This window comes from Rutidosis leptorrhynchoides, chromosome 3, assembly GCF_046630445.1.
Source record: "Rutidosis leptorrhynchoides isolate AG116_Rl617_1_P2 chromosome 3, CSIRO_AGI_Rlap_v1, whole genome shotgun sequence".
Taxonomy (NCBI): Eukaryota; Viridiplantae; Streptophyta; class Magnoliopsida; order Asterales; family Asteraceae; genus Rutidosis; species Rutidosis leptorrhynchoides.
Window position 1 is genome coordinate 541,830,212 of NC_092335.1, and position 10,830 is coordinate 541,841,041.

The following is a 10,830-nucleotide window of genomic DNA, read 5'->3' on the forward strand; positions in this document are numbered from 1 at the left end:
AAATGCCGCCCAAATCGTCCAATAAGAAGAGGACAGCATTTACGAGTTTTAGATCGTTGAGTAATATTATAGTATAGTTTTGTTTATGCCTTACAATTTCATATTTAATTTATGTAGATAAACAAAACAAGTTTTTTAGCCAATTTCTACATGCAATGGAATTGATTTTTTAGTCAATTTCATTTTTGCTGCTCAAGATCATATCACTTTAGTCAATTAATTTAATCAAATACATAGTAATAAATATTAATTATTATTATTATGTAAATTTTTTTGTCAACTCTTGAATTCGCGAGTCAATGAACTATTCATTAGCTCATAACGCTGCTTTGATCAATCTGAACTTATAATTGTGTAAAAAAAAAGAAATCTGAACTTATCAACTTGATATTGATATGTTCAGTAATATTTATGAGGAAATCTTATATGCTTATACTAGTTTAGCATCATCGAAAGACAAATTTGCTAGAGAAACAAAAAATGACTAATTAAAATATAAGTTTGAATCTGTTATAGTAAACTGTATAACAGTAATAAAAATGTGATTTTTTTTTTTTAATTATTATAAAGAATATGAAAACGAAATGAAAATGAAATTATGGAAAATATTCACTACTTCTAAGCAAAAAACTATTATAATTTTGAAAAGATAGCACATATTGATATAACAAAGAAAGAAGGCTTACAAACCAATTTTTATGCAAAAGATATTTACTTAATCGATTTACCACTGGTCCTTATAAATTAGTGGTTCAGACAAATTCAAAGTTTTAAACTTAAGTGGATTAAGAATCCGCGTTAGATCTCTAAGATCAAATTAATATAATTCACAAAACATGCATATGTGAGATCCTAGTTTAAACCTTAGTAAAACAAACTTAAAACAGGTGACATCATTACTAGTTCAAAGCCTTTCACAAAGGTAGTTTTCAAAAACTTATCTAGTTTAAAAGAGTAATTAACATTACTCAACTAGTAACTTCCAAACAGACATCAGCAAAAGACTATTGAAACTTCAGTTGAACATCTTCTTCTTCTTCCTTCAAGATTGATTTGGCTGACAACCGGATTCTTTACATTCCTCCTTGTGCCAACGCCAATCATAAGCTTGACACCATTCAGAGCTGAAATATAAAATACAACAAATTAAAACTCGTAAGACAACAAAACAAAAGGTAGTAAGTAAAAAGGCCCGAATCGTTCAATAATCTCTGAAACCAGAGAGTAGAAGTATCATCTGGCAAAACAGACATAAGAAATTCAATATATCAGATATTAATTCACAAAATAAAGGTCAAAATTTATCATATTATGATTGCGTCCATCTTGAAGTAATACGCTGAATATATCTCATCATTTTATCATTCAAATTAACGCAATATCAATTCAGCTATAAACTTGGAGGTTAACATAATAATGTATATACCAATACTTGATGGATTTACATCGCGAACACTGCTTTTTCGTCGAGGTACCACAAAGACAACACGAATCAGTAGCCCACCGATTGAAGTTGTTACAATTATCGAAAGACCCAGGTGGAACACAATCTTTGAAGAGTTCTACAAATTGGTCATGAGTTAGACGAACCTGAAACATAATAAAATATTTAAACGAATATTAGTGACCACAAACTAAAATTAATTTGAACATAAATCAAACAACAAATTAGGCTTTTTTTAAACTCCCAACCTCAGTAGGAATTTCAGTAGAATTTCTTCTTCTTTCAAAGCTTGATCGCATTTCTTCACATTCTTCCTTGTGCCCTGAACGCCAGTGAGTTTTTTGACAAGATACAGAGCTGAAAGATATGATAAAATATATTTACATTACATTAAAACTTGAAGAAAAAAAACAGCAACAAAAAATTGTTAAAAGGTCTGAATCGTTCTAGAACAAGGTTGCAAAAATCTGAAAAATCAGCCGAGTTGTCACCGAGAAATCGTTTTGGTGTTGTTGCCGAGTTCTCGTTTTGGAATCAGCCAAAAAATCGGTCAACGACCGGTTTAATCGATCAACGACCGATAAATGGAATTTCTCGGCCAAAAATCAGTCAAATCTTGGTCAAATTGGTCAAATCTCGGGTATTATAGCCGAGAACTCCCCGTTCTCCCAGCTTTCCGAGAACTCCCAGAAATGGTCCCGAACTCCCCGAGTTCCGATTTCTTCAACCTTGTTCAAGAATCAGAAACCAAAGAGTAGCATTATCATCTACCAAAACAGACTTCATAAAAATTCAGCATATCAGATAAAATTCATGAGAGAGGTCAAAATGTAACATAATAGGGTGAACAATGTTACTCAAATGTCCATTTTGACTATCTTCAGGTGTAAAATCAAAATTTTTACAACATGAATGTTGCTCATAGTGATCAAAATTAATTCCACAAAGATTCATATTCTATAACCCTAAATAATATTATCAAATATCTTATATGAATTAAGAAATACAGCGTTCTCAATAATCAATTAAAAAAAATAAACCCTAATCAACAACATCAAACAGAGTTAACTAGGGCTTTTAACCTAATTAAAATTTACAGCGAAATTTAACTAGCTAAAAATACAGTATACCTAGGTACTAATCAATATCATATCACATCATTTCAACAATATACATATAGTAAAATAAATATAACTATATATAAGGTGCGTATGTAAGCATAATGATGTATATACCAATATTTAACAACTTTACATCGCGCACACTGCTTCGTAGTCAAGCTACCACAAACAGCACACGGATCGGTGAAAGAAAAAAAGCCAGACATTGATGAAGATGAAACGGCGCCGGATTGAATAGATGATAACTGGGAATGAGAATGAGAATGAGAATGTGAATGGTTTGGTACTGATTGTATTCGTGCATCAATATTTATAAGACTATAATAATAATGACTGTAATAGTTGGCGGTTATTCATTCGGCGAAAAAAAGGGGAATTATAGGCGCTAGTTATGGAATTATTGAAATTTGAAATTGAAATTAAAATTGAAATTGAAATTGAAATTATTCTACAGGAAATTATTCAAAATACACTTTTTTTTTTTTTTAAGCTTCAAACAAAATACACTTTTTTTAAAAAATTGTCTTTTTACACCATTCGGTAGACGGGATTCCGTCTACCACCTTTATCTGTCGTCTACTACCATTTTTACAAAGTAGTCGACGGTGAGATAAAGGTGGTAGACAGAATTCCCGTCTACTGGCAGGGTTAGTAGACAGCGAGAACAAAGCAGTAGACAGACATTTAAAAAGTAGTCGACCGTCTACTGCCTTGTTGTTGCTGTCTACTGCCTTGTTAGTGTCTACAAGGCAGTAGACAGCAACAACAAGGCAGTAGACAGCAACAACAAGGCAGTAGACGGTCGACTACTTTGTAAATTCTGTCTACCACCTTTATCTCACCGTCGACTACTTTGTAAAAATGGTAGTAGACGACAGATAAATGTGGTAGACGGAATCCCGTCTACAGAATGGTGTAAAAAGACAATTTAAAAAAAAAATGTATTTTGTTTGAAGCTTTAAAAAAAAGTGTATTTTGATCAATTTCCCTTATTCTCCGAAGGTTATGGAATTTTCCAGAACACAAATAGGAAACAATCCAATATTACGGAGTATTGAATTAAACTAGTTAGGTGGCCCGCACTTCGTTGCGGGTTTTGATTATGTGTAATAAGACAATTTAATGTATACGTGTGCAAATTTTTTTTTTTTTTTGTCTAAGACCTTTAAATTGTTGAGACGGCTCTGTTGGTCATTATATACCATGTTTTCCATTTGTTGTAAAATATGTATATATATAAATATATAAATATGTATACCCACATGCAACCGAAACTAACTCCTAGACTTTTAATGCGTTTGTATTTGTTTTTAAGAGTGTTGTGCAGGCCTGCTTCGCTGGGCTGGCCCAAAAGAAAGAAAAATATCCTCTGTAATTTAACACTCGGGTTTTTTTATTACTCATTTTCTTAATAATTGATATTTGAAATTGAAATTCATTATAATATACTAATAATATCCATTTCTCTCTCTACCAAATTATCTTCTCTTTGTTTCTAAAATCTTCTCCCACCACACACAACTTACAACTTCTCAGCTCCTTGACTCCTTCTCTGATCAGGCCACCGCCATCACCACGAAACTCCTCTAAGAAACCAGCTCTCTATCAACCAAACGCCGCTTATAAGGTATGTGTTTATGTTTATGACTTACTAAACCGCTCTATTTTAGATCTTATTTGTTTATTTTTCAGATCTGTATAAATTTTTCATCAATCACCAAAGGCGTTTATTTTAGATCTGTTTTTGATTTTTTTTTCCTTTAGGTATACGTTTTTTCAGATTTAATTTTGTTTTGTATATACATATGTTATTTTTATGTTTTAATTACTTTTCTTTTTACATATCTGTGTAGTAGTAGTGGTCCATAGGAATCTTTATTAATTAAAAAAGTAAAAGTTGTTCATCTTTGAGTTAATGTTTTTTCAGAGCTAATGTAATGTTTTTGTATCCATGTGTGTTTTTAAGAGAATATTGAATTTTCATTTAGTTTTTTAATTTTAGAAAAAACTTGTTTATGTATTCTTCCTGTCATTTCTTCCTTGTCTCTTCAAACTTTCTTACGATAATATTTTTTTGTTGTTTTGCAGGTTTTCGCTACGTAGGTTGTGTTTTTACTATATGGGTGACGGTAGGTGTGACGTTTACCAGTAGGTGTTGCTGGTGGTGGTTGTTCATTTTTTTTTTTGTATTTAAATTATTAAGTATTAAATGTTGTACTATATGCTATCGAAGTTGTACCAACTCCAAAAAGTGATACTCCGGTGTAGGTATTTTTGTTTTTGTGTGTTTGTTGTGAGTATGTGGCAGGTGGGAACCACCGACCTATCCAGAGTCTTCTTAAAAAAAAAAAAAAAAAGGTAACCGCTACAGTCGAACCGTAGATTTTAGGTTAAAAAATTTACACCAATTAGTATATATAGTATTATAATGTTGAATGTTGATTTTATATTTTAATCAAATCAAATGAGGTTATAGTGAAAAGAGAATAAATTTTACTAAAGAATAAAATTAGTAAAAATTTTAAAAATTGTATGTAAAAATATAAATAAACACTTACGGTGAGATGGGTGTGTCATAATCCTATCAAATGAACAAATCTTACTCCGTATAACGTGTAAGACATTTTTTTTTTGAAAAATTACGGCGATAGTACTTGTGGTTTGTTATGTTTTTCACCACTGCACCTAAAGTTTATTTTTATCTTGGTTGGTACCTGTGATTTGATTGTATTTCGCAGCTGGTACATGTTACTAACTACTGTCAACACTTTAACGGCAAGCCCTCACATGTGCCACGCATGTGAGGGCATATTCGTCACCCCAACCATCTTTTTTTACTCGATATCAATAGGGTTTCACATGTTCAATTCTAGTATTAAGCAAACGTGTAATTAGAAACCCAAAATCTCAATTCGTACCAACCTGTTACGCTATAAACCCTAATCTGCTCAAACCCAAATTACCAATTCAAAACCCTATTCCCCAATTAGGACTCTAATAATGGTCGATTGCAGATTTGCAGGTGTGGAAGAGCTGTTGTTGTACGATGTTCATGGAGCGAACTAAATCCTAGAAGACGATACTATTCTTGCCCTACTAAGGTAATTGCAACACCAAATGGTTTTAGCACTCGATATATTATATTGATACATTGGTTATTTATTGTGAAATGTTAAGGTATTGGTAATATAAGTACGCTATTTTTTTCAGTGGTCTCCTCGTTTGGTTATTGTTATAAGAGGGTTGCTGAAATTAAAGAATAAGCTTGAAGTTGAGGTCAAGAAGCTGAAAAGTAGAGATTTGAAGATGAAGCTGTTTGTAGTTTTGATTTTTTTTTTATTGTTAGTTATGTACGTAGTTTTAGTAGGCTAGAAGTGGTTGAAGTCAATGGTCTGCTATCTACTGCGATATTATGGTCTCTTTGTTTTTTTAAATTTCAAGTTATGTAACTAGTGAATTGAATTGCGATCACAGTTTGGTATTCGATTTGTAAACAACTTGTAGTTATCAATGAATGGTTATTTTTAATATAAGTATTCCATTGTTTAGTTGTTTTGGTAGTAATCAACTGATTGTTATTGCATAGCACCAAATGTTATTGCAAAGTTTGACATAGTTATTGCATACCAAATGACAGAATGTTATTGTATACCAAATGTAACAGTGTTATTGCATACCTACTTCAAAATCAGTCTTAACCCAAATGTAACAGTGTTAATGTTTAAATACACACAGTAGGTAATTTTAACCCAAAGTCAACGTCAGTCAACAAATGGTGTAATTTTGACCCAAAACCATAGGTACCAACCAAGATAAAAATAAACTTTAGGTGCAGTGGTGAAAAACATAACAAACCACAGGTACTATCAAGGTAATTTTTTCTTTTCTTTTTTTATTTAGTTTTTGTATTTAAGTAACATAATTTTAAACCCGTGTGTATGGTATAACTTAAAATTTTAGTAAAAAATATATATCTATATTCTATATAGTCATATAAAGCTCTTAAATGATGATGCGGTTGTTAAGCTAATTAACTTTTAATTTTCATAATGATAATGATGATATCATAATTATATATTAATTTAATTAAAAAATAATTACCCGGGGTTTACCTGCGGTGGGAGGGCCAATGTGCTCTGGCCCATAGTGGGGTTCCTCGTAAAAAAAATTAAAAAATAATACAAAATCTTTTATAAAAGAAAATGCTAATCTCTCATAAATTGTAATTTTAATTTTTTTTAAAAATTTAAAAGACATTTATTATTACTAATAATTATTATTATTATTAAAAATATAAATACTCAACTTTGAGCAACCTTATTATTATTATCTACTTCTATCTATCTACCTACTCTATATATTAAAGCAAAGCTTTAATTGAGTCAGATTTTAAAATATTCAATTACAAAAACAGATCCTCACCCTTAAAAGAGTATATTCTTGATTAATCCATCCAATGGATCACATTTATTTGATTGTCAGAATACTATCTCAGATGTTAGATTTAAGTGTGTTTTCTAAAATACCCTTTTAACACCTCAACTATAACCCGTCTTTTTTCCTATTGAACCAGATGTAACTTCCCACTTCTAACTCCCATTTCTGAATCCCCATCTGTAACTACCCATTTGTATCATGAAGAATTCTTATCGATCATTGCATTTCACTCATGATGCTTTTATCTGTTCAGAACCAAAATTAAACACACAATTCTCCCAATTTCATCTTTCCTAACAGAAAATAAGGGTTCTATATATCACTATCTAAAATACATGTTATTCATAGATTCATCCTGTTTTGTTACGCTAATCAACGATTCATCAATTTTTGAAAATTAGGGTTCGATGCATCCTTGAAACGATACAATAATTCGTGTTTCATCACTTTATGAAGATTATGGTTCGATACATTCTGTTTTGAGCACATTAGGGTTCGATGAATCAATATTTGATACAATAAAGAACGATTCATCTTCCTTAATGCTTCATGAATCTCCATGGATTTATAAGGTTTGATTTCTATTTTTTCTTAGGTTTGAGTCTAAAATTTATTTGATGGTTAATCTATCTATAGTTATTTTTCATGAAGGTTATGGAAGCAATTTACAATCAATCTTTGAGGCTGCTGGAATATGGTTAGTATCTAAAATTCTAATTGCAACAAGTATTTTGAGAACTCTATTATTTAATGGTAATCATAATCACCATGTAATATAATTTGAAGTCCCGTTTTTTTTTTTTTCTTTTTCTATTTTTCCTTTTTATTTCATATCTTCTTACACTTGTCGGTAACAAAATTTAGTGCATTTGTTTGATCCATTCTTTGTATATAGATGCATATATATAAACTGTCTTGTAGTAGATTTTGATTTGTTATGTCTTAAAAGTATAGAAAATCAATTGTCTTTGCAATTGCAGTATTGTTTTTTTATAGTATACTGTTACCACACGTTGATGCAGGATTTTTATGAAGATTTGTTTGAAGATCTGGGCAAGTATGGGGACATTGAAAGTTTTAACATATATTTGCTTATGGGCAAACTGGCACAGAGAAAACATACACCATGGAAGGAGAATGTAAGAGGGCCAAGGTATTGTTTTACATCCTACAAGTTAACGGTTCAGGTGTCCAATTAAGTACTTATATTAGCTGTTTGCTAATGCTATATTGTTAATGCATTTGCAGAGTGGGCCAAATGGTGAGTTGCCATTAGAAGCAGGTGTAATACCGAGATCTGTGAAACAAATATTCGATACATTGGAGGGTCATAACGCGGAGTACAATGTTAAAGTTACATTTTTAGAGCTGTATAATGAAGAAATTACTGATTTACTTGCACCTAAAGAAATATCAAAATTTGGTAATGATGATAAACAGAAGAAAATTTTACCTTTAATGGAAGATGGTAAAGGTTGAGTTCTTGTTAGAGGTTTAGAAGAGGAGATTGTAACGAGTGCTAATGAAATATTTGCATTACTCGAAAGGGGTTCTGCTAAACGTCGAACTGCTGAGACTCTCTTAAATAAACAATCAAGGTTAAGATAATTCTTAAGATGTTTCAATATTTTGATAACTCACTATCATTACTAATACGGTTTAGTTTTATGTTTTCAGTCGGTCACATTCTCTTTTTTCGATTACTATACACATTAAAGAGGCAATACCAGAGGGTGAAGATCTTATAAAATGTGGAAAGCTAAATCTGGTTGATTTAGGTGGGTCAGAAAACATTTCTCGCTCAGGTACAAGTGAGGTAATAATTCAAGAAATCTTCATTGATTATTATTTGTGTTTTTATATTCAAGTTACTGCAAAGTTTATTTAATTTTAATCATTTGTTAAGTAAGTAAGTTCATTGTAATTCTCAGGGTCGTGCAAGAGAAGCTGGAGAAATCAACAAAAGTTTACTTACTTTGGGACGAGTAATAAATGCTTTAGTGGAGCATGTTGGACACATTCCTTATAGGTTATGAATATTATGCTAAACATTTTGAATCATGTTTTGATTTACTTGCACTCGTCCTTATGTTTTCTTGAACTTTAACAAAAGTGATAATATTTTTAGAGTTGTACTTTACGCTTTGTTTGTCATATGTGGCCAATAGGAAATGCTATATCAATGAAATGTGCTAATATTAACTTTCAGGGATAGCAAACTGACCCGTTTGCTTCGTGACTCATTGGGTGGAAGGACAAAAACTTGTATTATTGCTACTGTTTCGCCAGCTGTTCATTGTCTCGAAGAGACCTTGATAACATTAGATTATGCACATAGGGCAAAGAATATAAAGAACAAGCCAGAGGTATATTCACTGTGTATTTATTTGTTGACTTGTGTTTGACTGTTTGTATGTATCATATCAAACATGTCTAAATGTAGGTCAATCAGAAGATGATGAAAACAACTCTAATTAAGGATTTGTATTGTGAAATTGAAAGACTTAAAGCTGGTAAGAAATTGTCTTGAATACAAATGCCTTTGAGATCTGCAATGGGAATTGATTTCAAACATCAAGTGTAATTGTATCTATTGATAATTGTCTCTTTCAGAGATTTATGCTTCACGTGAGAAAAATGGAGTATATCTACCAAAAGAGCGATATTATCAAGAGGAAATGGAACGAAAGGTACCGAGATCCTTTGTTTTTACATTATCATTGGGATCTATAAAATATTTTGCATCATAATGTTCTGATATACCATGTAGCTGCTATAATTATGTGTTCCAGGTTGTTCCATTTTCGTTTATACAAATAACTTGTGATCAAATTTTTTGTAGTACACAATATCACATCACTGATTACTCACACCTGTTTGTATGATACATTTTGTTTGTTCAGTCAATGGCAGATCAAATTGAGCAAATGGGAATAAAGATAGAGAATCAACAAAAGGTGTGATTTTCACTATTGATACTGGTTTAGCAATTTTTTATCCTTAATGTTCTATGTGTGTACTTTCTTTTTCTTACTTGTTTGTTTTGTCCAGCTATATGAAGAATTAAAAACTCAATTTGATGCCCGAGTAGAAGAGTGTTCTGACTTAAGCAACAGACTTGACACGACAAAGGTATATAAAAGACTTGTTATCAGCTGCATATTTTGTACTACGTAGTATTGTCTTTGATGAATGACTGTTTTTCTTAGATAGTATATAATTATGTAACTATAATTATAATTATAATTATAATTATAATTATAATTATAATTATAATTATAATTATAATTATAATAATTGTTATCTTTTGTAGACCAATTGAAATCAGACCAACAAGGTATTGGCTAATACTGAGGAAACATTAAAAAAATGTCAATATGCTCTCAAGGAGCGAGATTTTGTCATTAACGAATAGAAAAAATCAGGTATAAACATGTGACTTATTTTTTTATTAATTATTATTCTTGGTTTCGATAGTTTTTGTATCTTAGTGTTTTTAATCGCTGTTTACACAGAAAATGCTTTGGCTCATCAAGCATGTGTTCTCCTGTCTGACTTAGAGAAATCTCTTAAAGACAATGCATCATTGTTTATGAAAATTGGTATGAACTCTTTCTTTAATACATATATACATAAATACTTATAATAGCATATATACATAATCACACGAGAACAAGCTGTATTAAATATTAAAAATGTGAACTTTTGGACATCTGACTATTATCTTTTCACTTTAATTCAGCAAGAGAGGATAAAATGAATGCTGGTAATAAGGCAGTTGTAAATAAGTTTGAAGCTGAGCTGGCACAAGATGTTGGCTCACTTTAA

General features: G+C 31.0%; 1 pseudogene; it reads left to right on the top strand.

Annotated features, from left to right (window-relative positions):
- The first annotated feature begins 5,029 nt into the window (after positions 1-5,029).
- LOC139901991 (kinesin-like protein KIN-5C) lies at positions 5,030-10,830 on the top strand (annotated as a pseudogene).